This window comes from Biomphalaria glabrata, chromosome 10 (genome assembly GCF_947242115.1).
Source record: "Biomphalaria glabrata chromosome 10, xgBioGlab47.1, whole genome shotgun sequence".
In the NCBI taxonomy this organism is placed as follows: Eukaryota; Metazoa; Mollusca; class Gastropoda; family Planorbidae; genus Biomphalaria; species Biomphalaria glabrata.
Window position 1 is genome coordinate 3,305,543 of NC_074720.1, and position 25,470 is coordinate 3,331,012.

Below are 25,470 nucleotides of genomic sequence, written 5' to 3' on the forward strand. Positions count from 1 at the left end.
TAACTTGGAATGTTTAAAGGCATTATAAAAATATCATAGAAGAATGAGTTTGTGAAATAACCGGTTATTTCAGTTCAGTTGAATAATAGTTGGGACATAATTAGTTGAGTGCAAGCTTTGAGGCTGATTCAACTCACTCAACATTAGTTGAGTGCGAAGTTTGTGAGGCTGATTCAGCCCTCAAACCGGATGCTTGTAGACCACCTTCAATAGATTTAACACGACGCCATCGTAAAAATTCGTTGCAGTCAGTTTATCAAAATGAAGTTGTCGGTCGACAAGCTCAAAACAGGAGTCAGCCGAAAATGCAAGCCTGAAACTTTTTATTGGGCTCCAGCTATTCAACTGATGCACGTTTGCAAAACAAATGTTAAAAAAAAAAAAAGGATGAAAATAGAAGCCATCAGATATATGATGATTGTGCAGGAACAGTTGGGATTTGTGTCGTTTGTATCACGCTCATCTCTCATCCACTGAGACATTGTGAAGCGATGTAACCAGTGATGTTTTGAAACATCTCTATTTAATTGTGATGAGGATATCTACAAACGTTTGTGTACAAATGTGTGATAATTCGCAGATTTTTCATCTCTGCACTTAATGTGGTGATCAAAATGTATTTGCTATTCCCAGTGAAATCATTCTTTGAGTGCTTAAAAAAGAAATTCATAAGGATGTATAACTGTGTTAGACGTCTTCATTTATATTCCGATGGAAGGTTTGTAACAATAATTAAGTCACACTCAAGAAACATATAAACGTGTCCATCAAAGGAAATATCGCCGCTCGTGATGCAACGCACACTAATCAACATTTGTACTTGCAGACCAACTAAATAGTTGTGGAGAAAACACATTTAATTGATGACTTTACTATGTTTAGTTTAGGACTTTTCAAAAGCGAAGACCGGACTCTTTAGCCATCTTCGTGTTCATAGGAATGATTAACGGAGGACTTTAAAAATCGAAGACTGGACTCCTTAGCCATCTTCGTGTTTATAGGAATGATTAATGGAGGAATTTTAAAAGCGAAGACTGGACTCCTTAGCCATCATCGTGTTTATAGGAATGATTAATGGAGGAATTTTAAAAGTGAAGACTGGGCTCTTTAGCCATCTTCATGTTTAAAGGATGTAGTTGAGGACTTTTTCAAAGAAGATCGGTCTCGGTGGCCATCTTTGTACTTATAGGAAAGGATATTGTATTATGTTTTAAACATGAGGATTTTTAGCTGAGGACTAGATGTAGTAATATAGTCATCAATTGAATTGTTGATCCAAGACAAAATAGTTGGTTATGTCTGTGTGCATTTGTAGACAACCCAGCAGTGCACATCCTTTTTCTTGTTTTGCTTTTTTCACGTGCTACAATGCCTTGGACAAAGCATCATCATAACTTGGAATGTTTAAAGGCATTATAAAAATATCATAGAAGAATGAGTTTGTGAAATAACCGGTTATTTCAGTTCAGTTGAATAATAGTTGGGACATAATTAGTTGAGTGCAAGCTTTGAGGCTGATTCAACTCACTCAACATTAGTTGAGTGCGAAGTTTGTGAGGCTGATTCAGCCCTCAAACCGGATGCTTGTAGACCACCTTCAATAGATTTAACACGACGCCATCGTAAAAATTCGTTGCAGTCAGTTTATCAAAATGAAGTTGTCGGTCGACAAGCTCAAAACAGGAGTCAGCCGAAAATGCAAGCCTGAAACTTTTTATTGGGCTCCAGCTATTCAACTGATGCACGTTTGCAAAACAAATGTTAAAAAAAAAAAAGGATGAAAATAGAAGCCATCAGATATATGATGATTGTGCAGGAACAGTTGGGATTTGTGTCGTTTGTATCACGCTCATCTCTCATCCACTGAGACATTGTGAAGCGATGTAACCAGTGATGTTTTGAAACATCTCTATTTAATTGTGATGAGGATATCTACAAACGTTTGTGTACATATGTGTGATAATTCGCAGATTTTTCATCTCTGCACTTAATGTGGTGATCAAAATGTATTTGCTATTCCCAGTGAAATCATTCTTTGAGTGCTTAAAAAAGAAATTCATAAGGATGTATAACTGTGTTAGACGTCTTCATTTATATTCCGATGGAAGGTTTGTAACAATAATTAAGTCACACTGAAGGAACATATAAATGTGTCCATCAAAGGAAATATCGCCGCTCGTGATGCAACGCACACTAATCAACATTTGTACTTGCAGACCAACTAAATAGTTGCGGAGAAAACACATTTAATTGATGACTTTACTATGTTTAGCTTAGGACTTTTCTAAAGCGAAGACCGGACTCTTTAGCCATCTTTGTGTTCATAGGAATGATTAACGGAGGACTTTTAAAATCGAAGACTGGACTCCTTAGCCATCTTCGTGTTTATAGGAATGATTAATGGAGGAATTTTAAAAGCGAAGACTGGACTCCTTAGCCATCTTCATGTTCATAGGAATGATTAACGTAGGAATTTTAAAAGTGAAGACTGGGCTCTTTAGCCATCTTCATGTTTAAAGGATGTAGTTGAGGACTTTTTCAAAGAAGATCGGTCTCGGTGGCCATCTTTGTACTTATAGGAAAGGATATTGTATTATGTTTTAAACATGAGGATTTTTAGCTGAGGACTAGATGTAGTAATATAGTCATCAATTGAATAGTTGATCCAAGACAAAATAGTTGGTTATGTCTGTGTGCATTTGTAGACAATCCAGCAGTGCACATCCTTTTTCTTGTTTTGCTTTTTTCACGTGCTACAATGCCTTGGACAAAGCATCATCATAACTTGGAATGTTTAAAGGCATTATAAAAATATCATAGAAGAATGAGTTTGTGAAATAACCGGTTATTTCAGTTCAGTTGAATAATAGTTGGGACATAATTAGTTGAGTGCAAGCTTTGAGGCTGATTCAACTCACTCAACATTAGTTGAGTGCGAAGTTTGTGAGGCTGATTCAGCCCTCAAACCGGATGCTTGTAGACCACCTTCAATAGATTTAACACGACGCCATCGTAAAAATTCGTTGCAGTCAGTTTATCAAAATGAAGTTGTCGGTCGACAAGCTCAAAACAGGAGTCAGCCAAAAATGCAAGCCTGAAACTTTTTATTGGGCTCCAGCTATTCAACTGATGCACGTTTGCAAAACAAATGTTAAAAAAAAAAAAGGATGAAAATAGAAGCCATCAGATATATGATGATTGTGCAGGAACAGTTGGGATTTGTGTCGTTTGTATCACGCTCATCTCTCATCCACTGAGACATTGTGAAGCGATGTAACCAGTGATGTTTTGAAAACATCTCTATTTAATTGTGATGAGGATATCTACAAACGTTTGTGTACAAATGTGTGATAATTCGCAGATTTTTCATCTCTGCACTTAATGTGGTGATCAAAATGTATTTGCTATTCCCAGTGAAATCATTCTTTGAGTGCTTAAAAAAGAAATTCATAAGGATGTATAACTGTGTTAGACGTCTTCATTTATATTCCGATGGAAGGTTTGTAACAATAATTAAGTCACACTGAAGGAACATATAAACATGTCCATCAAAGGAAATATCGCCGCTCGTGATGCAACGCACACTAATCAACATTTGTACTTGCAGACCAACTAAATAGTTGTGGAGAAAACACATTTAATTGATGACTTTACTATGTTTAGTTTAGGACTTTTCAAAAGCGAAGACCGGACTCTTTAGCCATCTTCGTGTTCATAGGAATGATTAACGGAGGACTTTAAAAATCGAAGACTGGACTCCTTAGCCATCTTCGTGTTTATAGGAATGATTAATGGAGGAATTTTAAAAGCGAAGACTGGACTCCTTAGCCATCATCGTGTTTATAGGAATGATTAATGGAGGAATTTTAAAAGTGAAGACTGGGCTCTTTAGCCATCTTCATGTTTAAAGGATGTAGTTGAGGACTTTTTCAAAGAAGATCGGTCTCGGTGGCCATCTTTGTACTTATAGGAAAGGATATTGTATTATGTTTTAAACATGAGGATTTTTAGCTGAGGACTAGATGTAGTAATATAGTCATCAATTGAATAGTTGATACAAGACAAAATAGTTGGTTATGTCTGTGTGCATTTGTAGACAACCCAGCAGTGCACATCCTTTTTCTTGTTTTGCTTTTTTCACGTGCTACAATGCCTTGGACAAAGCATCATCATAACTTGGAATGTTTAAAGGCATTATAAAAATATCATAGAAGAATGAGTTTGTGAAATAACCGGTTATTTCAGTTCAGTTGAATAATAGTTGGGACATAATTAGTTGAGTGCAAGCTTTGAGGCTGATTCAACTCACTCAACATTAGTTGAGTGCGAAGTTTGTGAGGCTGATTCAGCCCTCAAACCGGATGCTTGTAGACCACCTTCAATAGATTTAACACGACGCCATCGTAAAAATTCGTTGCAGTCAGTTTATCAAAATGAAGTTGTCGGTCGACAAGCTCAAAACAGGAGTCAGCCGAAAATGCAAGCCTGAAACTTTTTATTGGGCTCCAGCTATTCAACTGATGCACGTTTGCAAAACAAATGTTAAAAAAAAAAAAGGATGAAAATAGAAGCCATCAGATATATGATGATTGTGCAGGAACAGTTGGGATTTGTGTCGTTTGTATCACGCTCATCTCTCATCCACTGAGACATTGTGAAGCGATGTAACCAGTGATGTTTTGAAACATCTCTATTTAATTGTGATGAGGATATCTACAAACGTTTGTGTACATATGTGTGATAATTCGCAGATTTTTCATCTCTGCACTTAATGTGGTGATCAAAATGTATTTGCTATTCCCAGTGAAATCATTCTTTGAGTGCTTAAAAAAGAAATTCATAAGGATGTATAACTGTGTTAGACGTCTTCATTTATATTCCGATGGAAGGTTTGTAACAATAATTAAGTCACACTGAAGGAACATATAAATGTGTCCATCAAAGGAAATATCGCCGCTCGTGATGCAACGCACACTAATCAACATTTGTACTTGCAGACCAACTAAATAGTTGTGGAGAAAACACATTTAATTGATGACTTTACTATGTTTAGTTTAGGACTTTTCAAAAGCGAAGACCGGACTCTTTAGCCATCTTCGTGTTCATAGGAATGATTAACGGAGGACTTTAAAAATCGAAGACTGGACTCCTTAGCCATCTTCGTGTTTATAGGAATGATTAATGGAGGAATTTTAAAAGCGAAGACTGGACTCCTTAGCCATCATCGTGTTTATAGGAATGATTAATGGAGGAATTTTAAAAGTGAAGACTGGGCTCTTTAGCCATCTTCATGTTTAAAGGATGTAGTTGAGGACTTTTTCAAAGAAGATCGGTCTCGGTGGCCATCTTTGTACTTATAGGAAAGGATATTGTATTATGTTTTAAACATGAGGATTTTTAGCTGAGGACTAGATGTAGTAATATAGTCATCAATTGAATTGTTGATCCAAGACAAAATAGTTGGTTATGTCTGTGTGCATTTGTAGACAACCCAGCAGTGCACATCCTTTTTCTTGTTTTGCTTTTTTCACGTGCTACAATGCCTTGGACAAAGCATCATCATAACTTGGAATGTTTAAAGGCATTATAAAAATATCATAGAAGAATGAGTTTGTGAAATAACCGGTTATTTCAGTTCAGTTGAATAATAGTTGGGACATAATTAGTTGAGTGCAAGCTTTGAGGCTGATTCAACTCACTCAACATTAGTTGAGTGCGAAGTTTGTGAGGCTGATTCAGCCCTCAAACCGGATGCTTGTAGACCACCTTCAATAGATTTAACACGACGCCATCGTAAAAATTCGTTGCAGTCAGTTTATCAAAATGAAGTTGTCGGTCGACAAGCTCAAAACAGGAGTCAGCCGAAAATGCAAGCCTGAAACTTTTTATTGGGCTCCAGCTATTCAACTGATGCACGTTTGCAAAACAAATGTTAAAAAAAAAAAAGGATGAAAATAGAAGCCATCAGATATATGATGATTGTGCAGGAACAGTTGGGATTTGTGTCGTTTGTATCACGCTCATCTCTCATCCACTGAGACATTGTGAAGCGATGTAACCAGTGATGTTTTGAAACATCTCTATTTAATTGTGATGAGGATATCTACAAACGTTTGTGTACATATGTGTGATAATTCGCAGATTTTTCATCTCTGCACTTAATGTGGTGATCAAAATGTATTTGCTATTCCCAGTGAAATCATTCTTTGAGTGCTTAAAAAAGAAATTCATAAGGATGTATAACTGTGTTAGACGTCTTCATTTATATTCCGATGGAAGGTTTGTAACAATAATTAAGTCACACTGAAGGAACATATAAATGTGTCCATCAAAGGAAATATCGCCGCTCGTGATGCAACGCACACTAATCAACATTTGTACTTGCAGACCAACTAAATAGTTGCGGAGAAAACACATTTAATTGATGACTTTACTATGTTTAGCTTAGGACTTTTCTAAAGCGAAGACCGGACTCTTTAGCCATCTTTGTGTTCATAGGAATGATTAACGGAGGACTTTTAAAATCGAAGACTGGACTCCTTAGCCATCTTCGTGTTTATAGGAATGATTAATGGAGGAATTTTAAAAGCGAAGACTGGACTCCTTAGCCATCTTCATGTTCATAGGAATGATTAACGTAGGAATTTTAAAAGTGAAGACTGGGCTCTTTAGCCATCTTCATGTTTAAAGGATGTAGTTGAGGACTTTTTCAAAGAAGATCGGTCTCGGTGGCCATCTTTGTACTTATAGGAAAGGATATTGTATTATGTTTTAAACATGAGGATTTTTAGCTGAGGACTAGATGTAGTAATATAGTCATCAATTGAATAGTTGATCCAAGACAAAATAGTTGGTTATGTCTGTGTGCATTTGTAGACAATCCAGCAGTGCACATCCTTTTTCTTGTTTTGCTTTTTTCACGTGCTACAATGCCTTGGACAAAGCATCATCATAACTTGGAATGTTTAAAGGCATTATAAAAATATCATAGAAGAATGAGTTTGTGAAATAACCGGTTATTTCAGTTCAGTTGAATAATAGTTGGGACATAATTAGTTGAGTGCAAGCTTTGAGGCTGATTCAACTCACTCAACATTAGTTGAGTGCGAAGTTTGTGAGGCTGATTCAGCCCTCAAACCGGATGCTTGTAGACCACCTTCAATAGATTTAACACGACGCCATCGTAAAAATTCGTTGCAGTCAGTTTATCAAAATGAAGTTGTCGGTCGACAAGCTCAAAACAGGAGTCAGCCGAAAATGCAAGCCTGAAACTTTTTATTGGGCTCCAGCTATTCAACTGATGCACGTTTGCAAAACAAATGTTAAAAAAAAAAAAGGATGAAAATAGAAGCCATCAGATATATGATGATTGTGCAGGAACAGTTGGGATTTGTGTCGTTTGTATCACGCTCATCTCTCATCCACTGAGACATTGTGAAGCGATGTAACCAGTGATGTTTTGAAACATCTCTATTTAATTGTGATGAGGATATCTACAAACGTTTGTGTACATATGTGTGATAATTCGCAGATTTTTCATCTCTGCACTTAATGTGGTGATCAAAATGTATTTGCTATTCCCAGTGAAATCATTCTTTGAGTGCTTAAAAAAGAAATTCATAAGGATGTATAACTGTGTTAGACGTCTTCATTTATATTCCGATGGAAGGTTTGTAACAATAATTAAGTCACACTGAAGGAACATATAAATGTGTCCATCAAAGGAAATATCGCCGCTCGTGATGCAACGCACACTAATCAACATTTGTACTTGCAGACCAACTAAATAGTTGTGGAGAAAACACATTTAATTGATGACTTTACTATGTTTAGTTTAGGACTTTTCAAAAGCGAAGACCGGACTCTTTAGCCATCTTCGTGTTCATAGGAATGATTAACGGAGGACTTTAAAAATCGAAGACTGGACTCCTTAGCCATCTTCGTGTTTATAGGAATGATTAATGGAGGAATTTTAAAAGCGAAGACTGGACTCCTTAGCCATCATCGTGTTTATAGGAATGATTAATGGAGGAATTTTAAAAGTGAAGACTGGGCTCTTTAGCCATCTTCATGTTTAAAGGATGTAGTTGAGGACTTTTTCAAAGAAGATCGGTCTCGGTGGCCATCTTTGTACTTATAGGAAAGGATATTGTATTATGTTTTAAACATGAGGATTTTTAGCTGAGGACTAGATGTAGTAATATAGTCATCAATTGAATTGTTGATCCAAGACAAAATAGTTGGTTATGTCTGTGTGCATTTGTAGACAACCCAGCAGTGCACATCCTTTTTCTTGTTTTGCTTTTTTCACGTGCTACAATGCCTTGGACAAAGCATCATCATAACTTGGAATGTTTAAAGGCATTATAAAAATATCATAGAAGAATGAGTTTGTGAAATAACCGGTTATTTCAGTTCAGTTGAATAATAGTTGGGACATAATTAGTTGAGTGCAAGCTTTGAGGCTGATTCAACTCACTCAACATTAGTTGAGTGCGAAGTTTGTGAGGCTGATTCAGCCCTCAAACCGGATGCTTGTAGACCACCTTCAATAGATTTAACACGACGCCATCGTAAAAATTCGTTGCAGTCAGTTTATCAAAATGAAGTTGTCGGTCGACAAGCTCAAAACAGGAGTCAGCCGAAAATGCAAGCCTGAAACTTTTTATTGGGCTCCAGCTATTCAACTGATGCACGTTTGCAAAACAAATGTTAAAAAAAAAAAAGGATGAAAATAGAAGCCATCAGATATATGATGATTGTGCAGGAACAGTTGGGATTTGTGTCGTTTGTATCACGCTCATCTCTCATCCACTGAGACATTGTGAAGCGATGTAACCAGTGATGTTTTGAAACATCTCTATTTAATTGTGATGAGGATATCTACAAACGTTTGTGTACATATGTGTGATAATTCGCAGATTTTTCATCTCTGCACTTAATGTGGTGATCAAAATGTATTTGCTATTCCCAGTGAAATCATTCTTTGAGTGCTTAAAAAAGAAATTCATAAGGATGTATAACTGTGTTAGACGTCTTCATTTATATTCCGATGGAAGGTTTGTAACAATAATTAAGTCACACTGAAGGAACATATAAATGTGTCCATCAAAGGAAATATCGCCGCTCGTGATGCAACGCACACTAATCAACATTTGTACTTGCAGACCAACTAAATAGTTGCGGAGAAAACACATTTAATTGATGACTTTACTATGTTTAGCTTAGGACTTTTCTAAAGCGAAGACCGGACTCTTTAGCCATCTTTGTGTTCATAGGAATGATTAACGGAGGACTTTTAAAATCGAAGACTGGACTCCTTAGCCATCTTCGTGTTTATAGGAATGATTAATGGAGGAATTTTAAAAGCGAAGACTGGACTCCTTAGCCATCTTCATGTTCATAGGAATGATTAACGTAGGAATTTTAAAAGTGAAGACTGGGCTCTTTAGCCATCTTCATGTTTAAAGGATGTAGTTGAGGACTTTTTCAAAGAAGATCGGTCTCGGTGGCCATCTTTGTACTTATAGGAAAGGATATTGTATTATGTTTTAAACATGAGGATTTTTAGCTGAGGACTAGATGTAGTAATATAGTCATCAATTGAATAGTTGATCCAAGACAAAATAGTTGGTTATGTCTGTGTGCATTTGTAGACAATCCAGCAGTGCACATCCTTTTTCTTGTTTTGCTTTTTTCACGTGCTACAATGCCTTGGACAAAGCATCATCATAACTTGGAATGTTTAAAGGCATTATAAAAATATCATAGAAGAATGAGTTTGTGAAATAACCGGTTATTTCAGTTCAGTTGAATAATAGTTGGGACATAATTAGTTGAGTGCAAGCTTTGAGGCTGATTCAACTCACTCAACATTAGTTGAGTGCGAAGTTTGTGAGGCTGATTCAGCCCTCAAACCGGATGCTTGTAGACCACCTTCAATAGATTTAACACGACGCCATCGTAAAAATTCGTTGCAGTCAGTTTATCAAAATGAAGTTGTCGGTCGACAAGCTCAAAACAGGAGTCAGCCGAAAATGCAAGCCTGAAACTTTTTATTGGGCTCCAGCTATTCAACTGATGCACGTTTGCAAAACAAATGTTAAAAAAAAAAAAGGATGAAAATAGAAGCCATCAGATATATGATGATTGTGCAGGAACAGTTGGGATTTGTGTCGTTTGTATCACGCTCATCTCTCATCCACTGAGACATTGTGAAGCGATGTAACCAGTGATGTTTTGAAACATCTCTATTTAATTGTGATGAGGATATCTACAAACGTTTGTGTACAAATGTGTGATAATTCGCAGATTTTTCATCTCTGCACTTAATGTGGTGATCAAAATGTATTTGCTATTCCCAGTGAAATCATTCTTTGGGTGCTTAAAAAAGAAATTCATAAGGATGTATAACTGTGTTAGACGTCTTCATTTATATTCCGATGGAAGGTTTGTAACAATAATTAAGTCACACTGAAGGAACATATAAACATGTCCATCAAAGGAAATATCGCCGCTCGTGATGCAACGCACACTAATCAACATTTGTACTTGCAGACCAACTAAATAGTTGTGGAGAAAACACATTTAATTGATGACTTTACTATGTTTAGCTTAGGACTTTTCAAAAGCGAAGACCGGACTCTTTAGCCATCTTCGTGTTCATAGGAATGATTAACGGAGGACTTTAAAAATCGAAGACTGGACTCCTTAGCCATCTTCGTGTTTATAGGAATGATTAATGGAGGAATTTTAAAAGCGAAGACTGGACTCCTTAGCCATCTTCGTGTTCATAGGAATGATTAACGTAGGAATTTTAAAAGTGAAGACTGGGCTCTTTAGCCATCTTCATGTTAAAAGGATGTAGTTGAGGACTTTTTCAAAGAAGATCGGTCTCAGTGGCCATCTTTGTACTTATAGGAAAGGATATTGTATTATGTTTTAAACATGAGGATTTTTAGCTGAGGACTAGATGTAGTAATAGAGTCATCAATTGAATTGTTGATCCAAGACAAAATAGTTGGTTATGTCTGTGTGCATTTGTAGACAACCCAGCAGTGCACATCCTTTTTCTTGTTTTGCTTTTTTCACGTGCTACAATGCCTTGGACAAAGCATCATCATAACTTGGAATGTTTAAAGGCATTATAAAAATATCATAGAAGAATGAGTTTGTGAAATAACCGGTTATTTCAGTTCAGTTGAATAATAGTTGGGACATAATTAGTTGAGTGTAAGCTTTGAGGCTGATTCAACTCACTCAACATTAGTTGAGTGCGAAGTTTGTGAGGCTGATTCAGCCCTCAAACCGGATGCTTGTAGACCACCTTCAATAGATTTAACACGACGCCATCGTAAAAATTCGTTGCAGTCAGTTTATCAAAATGAAGTTGTCGGTCGACAAGCTCAAAACAGGAGTCAGCCGAAAATGCAAGCCTGAAACTTTTTATTGGGCTCCAGCTATTCAACTGATGCACGTTTGCAAAACAAATGTTAAAAAAAAAAAAGGATGAAAATAGAAGCCATCAGATATATGATGATTGTGCAGGAACAGTTGGGATTTGTGTCGTTTGTATCACGCTCATCTCTCATCCACTGAGACATTGTGAAGCGATGTAACCAGTGATGTTTTGAAACATCTCTATTTAATTGTGATGAGGATATCTACAAACGTTTGTGTACATATGTGTGATAATTCGCAGATTTTTCATCTCTGCACTTAATGTGGTGATCAAAATGTATTTGCTATTCCCAGTGAAATCATTCTTTGAGTGCTTAAAAAAGAAATTCATAAGGATGTATAACTGTGTTAGACGTCTTCATTTATATTCCGATGGAAGGTTTGTAACAATAATTAAGTCACACTGAAGGAACATATAAATGTGTCCATCAAAGGAAATATCGCCGCTCGTGATGCAACGCACACTAATCAACATTTGTACTTGCAGACCAACTAAATAGTTGTGGAGAAAACACATTTAATTGATGACTTTACTATGTTTAGTTTAGGACTTTTCAAAAGCGAAGACCGGACTCTTTAGCCATCTTCGTGTTCATAGGAATGATTAACGGAGGACTTTAAAAATCGAAGACTGGACTCCTTAGCCATCTTCGTGTTTATAGGAATGATTAATGGAGGAATTTTAAAAGCGAAGACTGGACTCCTTAGCCATCATCGTGTTTATAGGAATGATTAATGGAGGAATTTTAAAAGTGAAGACTGAGCTCTTTAGCCATCTTCATGTTTAAAGGATGTAGTTGAGGACTTTTTCAAAGAAGATCGGTCTCGGTGGCCATCTTTGTACTTATAGGAAAGGATATTGTATTATGTTTTAAACATGAGGATTTTTAGCTGAGGACTAGATGTAGTAATATAGTCATCAATTGAATTGTTGATCCAAGACAAAATAGTTGGTTATGTCTGTGTGCATTTGTAGACAACCCAGCAGTGCACATCCTTTTTCTTGTTTTGCTTTTTTCACGTGCTACAATGCCTTGGACAAAGCATCATCATAACTTGGAATGTTTAAAGGCATTATAAAAATATCATAGAAGAATGAGTTTGTGAAATAACCGGTTATTTCAGTTCAGTTGAATAATAGTTGGGACATAATTAGTTGAGTGCAAGCTTTGAGGCTGATTCAACTCACTCAACATTAGTTGAGTGCGAAGTTTGTGAGGCTGATTCAGCCCTCAAACCGGATGCTTGTAGACCACCTTCAATAGATTTAACACGACGCCATCGTAAAAATTCGTTGCAGTCAGTTTATCAAAATGAAGTTGTCGGTCGACAAGCTCAAAACAGGAGTCAGCCGAAAATGCAAGCCTGAAACTTTTTATTGGGCTCCAGCTATTCAACTGATGCACGTTTGCAAAACAAATGTTAAAAAAAAAAAAGGATGAAAATAGAAGCCATCAGATATATGATGATTGTGCAGGAACAGTTGGGATTTGTGTCGTTTGTATCACGCTCATCTCTCATCCACTGAGACATTGTGAAGCGATGTAACCAGTGATGTTTTGAAACATCTCTATTTAATTGTGATGAGGATATCTACAAACGTTTGTGTACAAATGTGTGATAATTCGCAGATTTTTCATCTCTGCACTTAATGTGGTGATCAAAATGTATTTGCTATTCCCAGTGAAATCATTCTTTGAGTGCTTAAAAAAGAAATTCATAAGGATGTATAACTGTGTTAGACGTCTTCATTTATATTCCGATGGAAGGTTTGTAACAATAATTAAGTCACACTGAAGGAACATATAAACATGTCCATCAAAGGAAATATCGCCGCTCGTGATGCAACGCACACTAATCAACATTTGTACTTGCAGACCAACTAAATAGTTGTGGAGAAAACACATTTAATTGATGACTTTACTATGTTTAGCTTAGGACTTTTCAAAAGCGAAGACCGGACTCTTTAGCCATCTTCGTGTTCATAGGAATGATTAACGGAGGACTTTAAAAATCGAAGACTGGACTCCTTAGCCATCTTCGTGTTTATAGGAATGATTAATGGAGGAATTTTAAAAGCGAAGACTGGACTCCTTAGCCATCATCGTGTTTATAGGAATGATTAATGGAGGAATTTTAAAAGTGAAGACTGGGCTCTTTAGCCATCTTCATGTTTAAAGGATGTAGTTGAGGACTTTTTCAAAGAAGATCGGTCTCGGTGGCCATCTTTGTACTTATAGGAAAGGATATTGTATTATGTTTTAAACATGAGGATTTTTAGCTGAGGACTAGATGTAGTAATATAGTCATCAATTGAATAGTTGATACAAGACAAAATAGTTGGTTATGTCTGTGTGCATTTGTAGACAACCCAGCAGTGCACATCCTTTTTCTTGTTTTGCTTTTTTCACGTGCTACAATGCCTTGGACAAAGCATCATCATAACTTGGAATGTTTAAAGGCATTATAAAAATATCATAGAAGAATGAGTTTGTGAAATAACCGGTTATTTCAGTTCAGTTGAATAATAGTTGGGACATAATTAGTTGAGTGCAAGCTTTGAGGCTGATTCAACTCACTCAACATTAGTTGAGTGCGAAGTTTGTGAGGCTGATTCAGCCCTCAAACCGGATGCTTGTAGACCACCTTCAATAGATTTAACACGACGCCATCGTAAAAATTCGTTGCAGTCAGTTTATCAAAATGAAGTTGTCGGTCGACAAGCTCAAAACAGGAGTCAGCCGAAAATGCAACCCTGAAACTTTTTATTGGGCTCCAGCTATTCAACTGATGCACGTTTGCAAAACAAATGTTAAAAAAAAAAAAGGATGAAAATAGAAGCCATCAGATATATGATGATTGTGCAGGAACAGTTGGGATTTGTGTCGTTTGTATCACGCTCATCTCTCATCCACTGAGACATTGTGAAGCGATGTAACCAGTGATGTTTTGAAACATCTCTATTTAATTGTGATGAGGATATCTACAAACGTTTGTGTACAAATGTGTGATAATTCGCAGATTTTTCATCTCTGCACTTAATGTGGTGATCAAAATGTATTTGCTATTCCCAGTGAAATCATTCTTTGGGTGCTTAAAAAAGAAATTCATAAGGATGTATAACTGTGTTAGACGTCTTCATTTATATTCCGATGGAAGGTTTGTAACAATAATTAAGTCACACTGAAGGAACATATAAACATGTCCATCAAAGGAAATATCGCCGCTCGTGATGCAACGCACACTAATCAACATTTGTACTTGCAGACCAACTAAATAGTTGTGGAGAAAACACATTTAATTGATGACTTTACTATGTTTAGCTTAGGACTTTTCAAAAGCGAAGACCGGACTCTTTAGCCATCTTCGTGTTCATAGGAATGATTAACGGAGGACTTTAAAAATCGAAGACTGGACTCCTTAGCCATCTTCGTGTTTATAGGAATGATTAATGGAGGAATTTTAAAAGCGAAGACTGGACTCCTTAGCCATCTTCGTGTTCATAGGAATGATTAACGTAGGAATTTTAAAAGTGAAGACTGGGCTCTTTAGCCATCTTCATGTTAAAAGGATGTAGTTGAGGACTTTTTCAAAGAAGATCGGTCTCGGTGGCCATCTTTGTACTTATAGGAAAGGATATTGTATTATGTTTTAAACATGAGGATTTTTAGCTGAGGACTAGATGTAGTAATAGAGTCATCAATTGAATTGTTGATCCAAGACAAAATAGTTGGTTATGTCTGTGTGCATTTGTAGACAACCCAGCAGTGCACATCCTTTTTCTTGTTTTGCTTTTTTCACGTGCTACAATGCCTTGGACAAAGCATCATCATAACTTGGAATGTTTAAAGGCATTATAAAAATATCATAGAAGAATGAGTTTGTGAAATAACCGGTTATTTCAGTTCAGTTGAATAATAGTTGGGACATAATTAGTTGAGTGTAAGCTTTGAGGCTGATTCAACTCACTCAACATTAGTTGAGTGCGAAGTTTGTGAGGCTGATTCAGCCCTCAAACCGGATGCTTGTAGACCACCTTCAATAGATTTAACACGACGCCATCGTAAAAATTCGTTGCAGTCAGTTTATCAAAATGAAGTTGTCGGTCGACAAGCTCAAAACAGGAGTCAGCCGAAAATGCAAGCCTGAAACTTTTTATTGGGCTCCAGCTATTCAACTGATGCACGTTTGCAAAACAAATGTTAAAAAAAAAAAAAGGATGAAAATAGAAGCCATCAGATATATGATGATTGTGCAGGAACAGTTGGGATTTGTGTCATTTGTATCACGCTCATCTCTCATCCACTGAGATATTGTGAAGCGATGTAACCAGTGATGTTTTGAAACATCTCTATTTAATTGTGATGAGGATATCTACAAACGTTTGTGTACAAATGTGTGATAATTCGCAGATTTTTCATCTCTGCACTTAATGTGGTGATCAAAATGTATTTGCTATTCCCAGTGAAATCATTCTTTGAGTGCTTAAAAAAGAAATTCATAAGGATGTATAACTGTGTTAGACGTCTTCATTTATATTCCGATGGAAGGTTTGTAACAATAATTAAGTCACACTCAAGAAACATATAAACGTGTCCATCAAAGGAAATATCGCCGCTCGTGATGCAACGCACACTAATCAACATTTGTACTTGCAGACCAACTAAATAGTTGTGGAGAAAACACATTTAATTGATGACTTTACTATGTTTAGTTTAGGACTTTTCAAAAGCGAAGACCGGACTCTTTAGCCATCTTCGTGTTCATAGGAATGATTAACGGAGGACTTTAAAAATCGAAGACTGGACTCCTTAGCCATCTTCGTGTTTATAGGAATGATTAATGGAGGAATTTTAAAAGCGAAGACTGGACTCCTTAGCCATCTTCGTGTTTATAGGAATGATTAATGGAGGAATTTTAAAAGTGAAGACTGGGCTCTTTAGCCATCTTCATGTTTAAAGGATGTAGTTGAGGACTTTTTCAAAGAAGATCGGTCTCGGTGGCCATCTTTGTACTTATAGGTAAGGATATTGTATTATGTTTTAAACATGAGGATTTTTAGCTGAGGACTAGATGTAGTAATATAGTCATCAATTGAATTGTTGATCCAAGACGAAATTGTTGGTTATGTCTGTGCATTTGTAGACAACCCAACAGTGCACATCCTTTTTCTTGTTTTGCTTTTTTCACGTGCTACAATGCCTTGGACAAAGCATCATCATAACTTGGAATGTTTAAAGGCATTATAAAAATATCATAGAAGAATGAGTTTGTGAAATAACCGGTTATTTCAGTTCAGTTGAATAATAGTTGGGACATAATTAGTTGAGTGCAAGCTTTGAGGCTGATTCAACTCACTCAACATTAGTTGAGTGCGAAGTTTGTGAGGCTGATTCAGCCCTCAAACCGGATGCTTGTAGACCACCTTCAATAGATTTAACAGTTGGGATTTGTGTCGTTTGTATCACGCTCATCTCTACCCTATCCATTGAGACACTGTGAAGTGATGTAACCAGTGAGGTTTTGTAACAACTTTTTTGAATTGTAATGAGGATATCTACAAACATTTGTGTACAAATGTGTGATAATTAGCAGGTCTTTGACCTCTGCACTTAATGTGGTGATCAAAATGTATTTGCAATTCCCAGTGAAATCATTCTTTGTCTTTGAGTGCTTAAAAAAGAAATTCATACGGATGTATAACTGTGTTAGACGTCTTCATTTATATTCCAATTGAACGTTTGTAACAATAAATATAACAAAAAATGTGTGATTAGCAGGTCTTTGACCTCTGCACTTAATGTGGTGATCAAAATGTGTTTGCAATTCCCTGTGAAATCATTCTTTGAGTGCCTAAAAAGAAATTCATACGGATGTATAACTGTGTTAGACGTCTTCATTTATATTCCAATTGAACGTTTGTAACAATAAATATAACAAAAAATGTGTGATAATTAGCAGGTCTTTGACCTCTGCACTTAATGTGGTGATCAAAATGTGTTTGCAATTCCCAGTGAAATCATTCTTTGAGTGCTTAAAAAAGAAATTCATACGGATGTATAACTGTGTTAGACATCTTCATTTATATTCCATTGAACGTTTGTAACAATAAATATAACAACAAATGTGTGATAATTAGCTGGTCTTTGACCTCTGCATTTAATGTGGTGATCAAAATATATTTGCAATTCCCAGTGAAATCATTCTTTGAGTGCTTAATAAAGAAATTCGTCTTATATTTACCTGTCATATTTTCTTAGTTTTACCTGTCATATTTTCTTAGTTTTACCTGTCATATTTTCTTAGTTTAACATGTCATATTTTCTTTGTTATGCCTTTCATATTTTCTTAGTTTTACTTGTCCAATTTTCTTAGTTTTTCCTGTCATTTTTTTCTTAGTTTTACCTGTCATTTTTTCTTAGTTTTACATGTCATAAGTTCTAGTTTTACCTGTCATATTTTCATAGTATTACCTGTCATTTTTTCTTAGTTTTACATGTCATATTATCTTAGTTAAGCCTGTCATATGTTCTTAGTTATACCTGTCATAGTATCTTGTGTAACATGTTTATCATTTGTAATGACTGTGGTATATTTCACTAGTACACCATTAACATATGTTGGAAAAAATTCCAGTTCTAGTTCAATATTATACACTGTTGCTTGAACTTCATTTATATTAACATTATTACTTTGTTACCTATTCTGATTTCCGATTCCTTATCTATTTATTTCTTGGTACATTATAGTTTGGAGAATTAGATTCTTGTCTTTGATGTTGATAATAAATTTCTCTTTGGTGATCTAGATTCCAATAATATTGCTTTTGACAGGATGCATTTCTTTCTTTGTTCTTCTATTAATGAGTTAATAACACTCAAAGTCTTGCCACTTAGTTTACAGATGAATATATTAGAACAAGTATCTTCATTGTAATTGCAAGTTTTACAGATAGTCTGAAAATAACTATTTATTTCATCAGTTTCTTTAAGGTCCCTCATTTTTTGCCTATAAATATTCTCTTTATGTTCACGCTTGGTAGTTTTTTTAGTCTCCCTTGTTTTGAATTGCAGCTTTTATTTTTCAGTTGTTTTTTTTTTAATTTCTGATTCTTTGTCTGGTTTTGCATCCTTTTAATTTCTTTCAGCATCTAGTTGCATTTCTCTCTTCTCTTTGTGCTTTGTAAATATTCTCTATATGTTCACGCTTGGTAGTTTCTGTTTTGTCTCCCTTGTTTTGAATTGCAGCTTTTATTTTTCAGTTGTTTTTTTTTATTTCTGATCCTTTGTCTGGTTTTGCTTCCTTTTAATTTCTTTCAGCATCTAGTTGCATTTCTCTCTTCTCTTTGTGCTCTCGCCAACTCTTTCAATATCAACTTGATTTTCTTTCCTTTCCATTTATGTCAAAACATCTTTCTTTTCTTCATCTTTAAGACCAAACGATTCAGCAACTTTCTTTAGTTCAGTATATCCATCCATGTATCTATTAATACTTATCAAAAGTACAATGGCATTCTATACTTTTTTATAGATAATAATGATATCTAATATCTTTTATAGTTTACAATCACTGACAATATTATCAAGCCAATTCTATTGTGATTAACATAACACAACACACTAAATTGTCAACAATCTAATAATCAATGTCATAATCAATTATTATGTTTTTACAATATATTATTTGGTCATATAGAAAGAGAAAACAAAATTAATAAAATATTATAATGTAAAAAAAAAATGTAACAAAGTTTACACCAAAATGTTACAATTATATAAATGATGATATGATGATGACTCAGTGCACTGAAAACTTTGATTAAATTGAGGAGGATTCGAGCAACACATTGACCTCACTCTCTTACCCTAAAGCACATCCTGTTCCAAAAGCAAGATTTGGTCAATATATAAAAACAAACAAGCACAGCAGGAAAAAAAGACAGAAAATTTTCAAGAAATACTACATATATAAATAAAAATGACTTAAAGACCCCAAGAAATTGTGCACAATATTAATACAATGTAAACATTAAAATAAACAATAGTCTAAACACAAAAATCTACTAGTGTTAAATCTGCGACCTCTAAAACCTTATGTTCTGAATATATATATATATTTTTTTTACACATTGAAAAAAGACAAAATTTAACAAGGACACAATATCAGTGATACCAAATTTTGACAAGAACAATACTGTCAACAGCTTTCTAAATATAGAACATAAAAATTAAAAATGAAAATCAAAATTATCAGTAATATATTTCAATACTGATTATCTTCCTGTAATGTCATTGAATACTAGCACTGATATAGCTCATCACTTTGAAGAGTGCTTCTTAATCTTTTCACTGTCCAACTTCAATAGAATGTATATATAAATATATATACTTTTACTGCACAAAATTACTGACTATTACTTGAGATGTATAATATACATCAGCACAAAATTACTGCCTGTGTCCAAATTTACAATTACTGTCCAACTTCAATACAATTATATATACTTGTACTGCACAAAATTACTATTATTTGATGAGATATATAATATACACAAATGTACTGTCTGCCTGTGTCAAAATTTACAATTACAGTTCAACTTCAATGCAATATATATATTTGTACTGCACAAAATTACTGACTATTACTTGATGAGATATATAATATACATTTGCATAAAAATATTGTCTGCCGGTGTCAAAATTTATAATCACTGTCCAACTTCAATATACTATTTACTAATTAATTGTTGGTGCACCTGAAGTGTCTGGTCGATTTTTGGGGCACCTTTTTCATCCTTCAACTGTCTACGAGTGTTTACATACTATTTACTAATGAGATATATAATATACACAAAATTACTGTCTGCCTTTGTCAAAATTTACAATTACAGTTCAACTTCAATGCAATATATATACTTGTACTGCACAAAATTACTGACTATTACTTGATGAGATATATAATATACATTGGCATAAAAATATTGTCTGCCTGTGTCAAAATTTACAAGCACCTGAAGTGTCTGGTCGATTTTTGGGGCACCTTTTTCATCCTTCAACTGTCTACGAGTGTTTACATACTATTTACTAATGAGATATATAATATACACAAATTTACTGTCTATGGTGTCAAAATTTACAATTACTGTTCAACTTCAATGCAATATATATACTTGTACTGCACAAAATTACTGACTATTACTTGATGAGATATATAATATACATTTGCATAAAAATATTGTCTGCCTGTGTCAAAATTTACAATCACTGTCCAACTTCAATATACTATTTACTAATTAATTGTTGGTGCACCTGAAGTGTCTGGTCGATTTTTGGGGCCCCTTTTTCATCCTTCAACTGTCTACGAGTGTTTACATACTATTTACTAATGAGATATAAAATATACACAAATTTACTGTCTGCCTGTGTCAAAATTTACAATTACAGTTTAACTTCAATGCAATATATATACTTGTACTGCAAAAAATTACTGACTATTACTTGATGAGATATATAATATACATTGGCATAAAAATATTGTCTGCCTTTGTCAAAATTTACACTGTCCAACTTCAATATACTATTTACTAATTAATTGTTGGTGCACCTGAAGTGTCTGGTCGATTTTTGGGGCACCTTTTTCATCCTTCAACTGTCTACGAGGGCTTACATACTATTTACTAATGAGATATATAATATACACAAATTTACTGTCTGCCTGTGTCAAAATTTACATTTACAGTTCAACTTCAATGCAATATATATACTTGTACTGCACAAAATTACTGACTATTACTTGATGAGATATGTAATATACATTGGCATAAAAATATTGTCTGCCTGTGTCAAAATTTACAATCACTGTCCAACTTCAATATACTATTTACTTATTAATTGTTGGTGCACCTGAAGTGTATAGTCTATTTTTGGGGCACCTTTTTCATCCTTTAACTGTCTACGAGTGTTTGATTTGTGATAGGGCAAAGCAATTGTGAATATATAATATTAAAAATAGATTTTTATTAATTTATGTAAATGTTTACTTTTTTCACCATCTGAGCTGTGAATGAATCTTGTTTTTAATGACCCAACCGTATAAAACTTAGCTCTTGAGCTATGAAGGGGGAATAACCCTTGAGAGATTATGGGCATGACATAGCTTAATTGTGCTGATGTGCCAAAAACAAAAAATATCAATACCTTCCAACTGTTGGGCACCTATATGGTCATCAATTGTTGGAATACTTCATCCCTCATACCAACTGCTGGGCACCTCAAGTGTGTCCTGTCAGCTATTGGGGCACCACAAGTGTCCTAACAACTGTTTGGGCACCTCAAATATCCTTTTAACTGTTGAGGCACCTTAGGTATCGTATCTATTGTTGAAGCACTTCAAATGTCCTATCATTTGTTGGGGCATCTCATTTATCCTAACAACTGTTGGGCACTTCAATAATCTTATTTTTGGTCACTCCAAGTGTTCTATCAATTGTTTGGGCACTCCAAGTGTCCTATCAATTGTTAGGCACCTCATCGATCATACCAACTGTTGTCCACCTCAAGTTTGTCCAATCAGCTGTTGGGGCACCACAAGTGTTTCAACACTTTTTAGGCACCTCAAATGTCCTTATAACTGATGGGGCACCTCAATATCCTATCAATTGGTAGGGCACCTTAAGTATCCTATCAATTGGTAGAGCACCTCTAGTGTCCTATCAATTTGTAGGGCACCTCTTGTCCTATTGTTTGGTAGGGCACTTCAAGTATCCTATCAGTTGGTAAGGCACCTCTTTTTTCCTACCAACTGTTAGATAACCACAAGTCTCCTATTAACTGTTGGGGTACCTAAAGTATCCTATCATGAGGCATCTCATTCATCCTAACAACTCAATGGTCTTATTGTTGGGGCACTCTAAGTGTCCTATCATTTGTTGGGCACCTCATCCATCATACCAACTGTTGTTCACCTCATGTTTGTCTTATCAGTTGTTGGGGCACCACAAGTGTCCTAACAACTCCTTGTCCTTTTAACTTATGTGGCACCTCAAGTGTCCTATTAACTGTTGGGGCACATCAAGTATTCATTCAACTCTCTCTCTATATATATATATTATATTATATTATGTTAGTTTTGATTACCATTATAAATAAATAAATAAATATATATGATTATGGTTATTATATATTATATATAATCTGCAGTGTTTTTACAAATGTGTAGTCCTGCTTATTACTCCCAGAACCACTTTTTTTTTTTTTCAGTTTCATTAGCAACATATGAATTTATATATTTGAAATGTTTAATCACACTTCTTTTTACTGAAGTTTAATTTTTTGTTAACAGATATCAAGCTACAAAATAAAATTCCAATTTTTTAGGTTCTCGCCTATATCTGCAATTTATATCTATATATTAAGTTTTGTTACCTTGAACTCTTTCAAGTTTTTGTTACACAACTTTATATTTCAGATTCTTTTTGTTCTTCCTTAGGTTCAAATGTATCAGTTGTTTTTGTTGACAAATATCAAGGTACAGAAATAAGAATCTAATTTAGAGTTTTTTAAAGCTTGATTAGTCATAATATTTGCACTATTATTTCCAATATGTGCCAGAGTGTCTGCTAAATGTAACTAGTATGATTAAAAACATGGTCATTGCAAAGTCTAACATATGGACAAGTAGGATTCTTGGGGCTTGATTCAGTGAAAGAATGTTGGACAAGCAGAAGTGTTATGGAGTGTGTGTGTTTTTATGGTGACTGTGGTAAGAGGTAAGCGATTGGATGTGAATGATGCAAAAGTGGCATTGTCGTCACTGGGTCTTAGTTAGGGGAGATGACTCCAGAATGTAAGACTGAAAGGTTGTGTTATTGTAGTGAGTTAGATTGTAAGAAATTTTATTACTTAAGTCTACTACATTTATTTCATGTGATCACAAGTATTATAAATGTTATATTTAGTTTCGTTCACTAGGAAGTTGTTCAAGTTCTTATTAGCTAAGATATATTATGCCTTCAACAGTTTAGTTGCCTACCAGCAGTTTGGTGCTACAAGTCAACAACAGTCAGACTAAATTAAATAAAGCCATGTCTATTTCTACATGATTTTGTTGCTACTAACCTGGTGTTACTAACAACTAACTCGAAAAGGGAGAGGGCAATTATCATCTTATTCATGTACTATTTACATTAGATTTTTACCAAATTATTAAATTTTTACTACCCTTACTATTTTAACTGTGAATAGACCTTGATTTTAATGATTTAACTGTATAGAATTTAGCCCCTGTTATGTAGAGAGAGAGAGTAGTCCTTAAGGGACTGCAGGCACGACATGGCCTAAATTGTGCAGATGTGCATAAAATCAAAGAAATAAAACATTAACAAAATGTGTATTATAATTGTCACTTTTCCTCTACTTAGAATTTTTTTCTCTCCTAGATTTTCATAATTTTTTGTTGAAGTCATTTCAGTTCTCAATTATTTTGTGCACCAAGTTACAAGAAAAAATTTAAGCAAGAGAGGTCACTACACTAAGACTTTGTCTTCTCATAAGAAAGGATGGCTGCTTGGTCATGTGATATGTGCACTGGACTGTGTATGGTCATCTTGATGCTCATATCTTGCCTGATGACATTTATTCTGCTGAACATTTGGTCAAGGAAGTAGATTCTCTTCAGCTCTCAAGAAACATTCAAAACATGTCAAACATTCGACAAGAATATCAAGTGCAATGTACATGTAAGTAATGTTGAAACATCTGATCTCATTTATGCATTCTTGAGGACAATCTGCAGCCACTAAACCAGTTACATCAGATCTGGACAAAGTGGTCGCCTCCTCTAGAACAGAAAGATTTTATAACTCTTTTATTCCACTTTCTGTCAGTGTGTTTCATCGTCATTTGTCACATCACTATGAAACTTAGTTCATTAAGCACTGGCTGTGTAAGACTGTGTGTTTGTATGTTTTGTGTGTGAATGTTTTTCCTGTTTGCATCTATATTATCATTACTATAGTGGTAATCCTGAGGATAATTGTAATCAAACTGAATTTTCATTTGTTTGGATCTTATCTGGTGGGAATTTTAAACTTGATAATCTGCTCTTTGCTTATTTTTTGATGTTTAAGTACTTTGTAAAATAAATACAATAAGATAAGGATAGAAAAAGAAGAGCAAACAATATAGAGATTGGCTGAGGCAATATAAAGAAAGTGAGATCAAATAAAAGAAAATATAAAAAGAATAAACCTACAGATTTTAAAACAATCTAAACAGTCTCTGTAGCTATTTGGAAACAATCTAAAAAGTCTCTGCAGCTCTTTGGAAAGATTGCTATTGCCAACTAAACAAAACAAATTAGTTTGGACTACAAGCAAAAGAACTTAGATAGTTGTGATTTTATTTATCTAACTTCTATAGCAGAATTTTCACTCTAAATATTGAAATAGCTAGGTATTTATAGTTTTTTGGCATAATTGAAAATCTCCAATAAATTCCTTAGACTCTAAAGGCTTAATAAACCTTTCAATTTTTTTCACTTGATTTGGGTAGTTATTCTTTGCTGCTGCAGTAGATGTCTTGGGTGTATTTTTTTTACTTTAAAGTTTATTCATAAAATACTAAGTTCAAACATAAAGTCAAAGCTGCATCATCAGAATAGTTTTATTGAACAAGGAAAATAAAAGCAATAGAAGAATTTTTTTTTTTTTCATTTTCAAGGCAAAAGTTTTTCTTATTTATTTTCTTATTCTTATTTAGACCAACATGATGAAAGGTAGACAACATGAAGATGTGGACCAACATGAAGATGTAGACCAACATGAAGATGTAGACCAACATGATAAAGATGTGGACCAACATGATATAGATGTAGACCAGCATGATGAAGATAGACCGACGTGAAGATGAAATGTAAACCAAAATATTGATCAAGAATAGGGAATAAAATGGTAAGCAATGCTGTGTATATCTCTTTATATTTTCTTTATACTACACCCCTAAGTAAAGCTTT

General features: G+C 34.7%; 1 long non-coding RNA gene across 3 annotated transcripts in view; it reads left to right on the forward strand.

The window, feature by feature from the left end:
• Positions 1-25,470, forward strand: part of LOC106072032 (uncharacterized) — a 32,026-nt gene that overhangs the window by 4,589 nt on the left and 1,967 nt on the right. For all 3 annotated transcript variants that reach the window (XR_008780250.1, XR_008780251.1, XR_008780252.1), the window contains exons 5-6: positions 22,948-24,196; positions 25,218-25,408. This is a non-coding gene — a long non-coding RNA (uncharacterized LOC106072032). The remainder of the gene's footprint in view (positions 1-22,947; positions 24,197-25,217; positions 25,409-25,470) is intronic.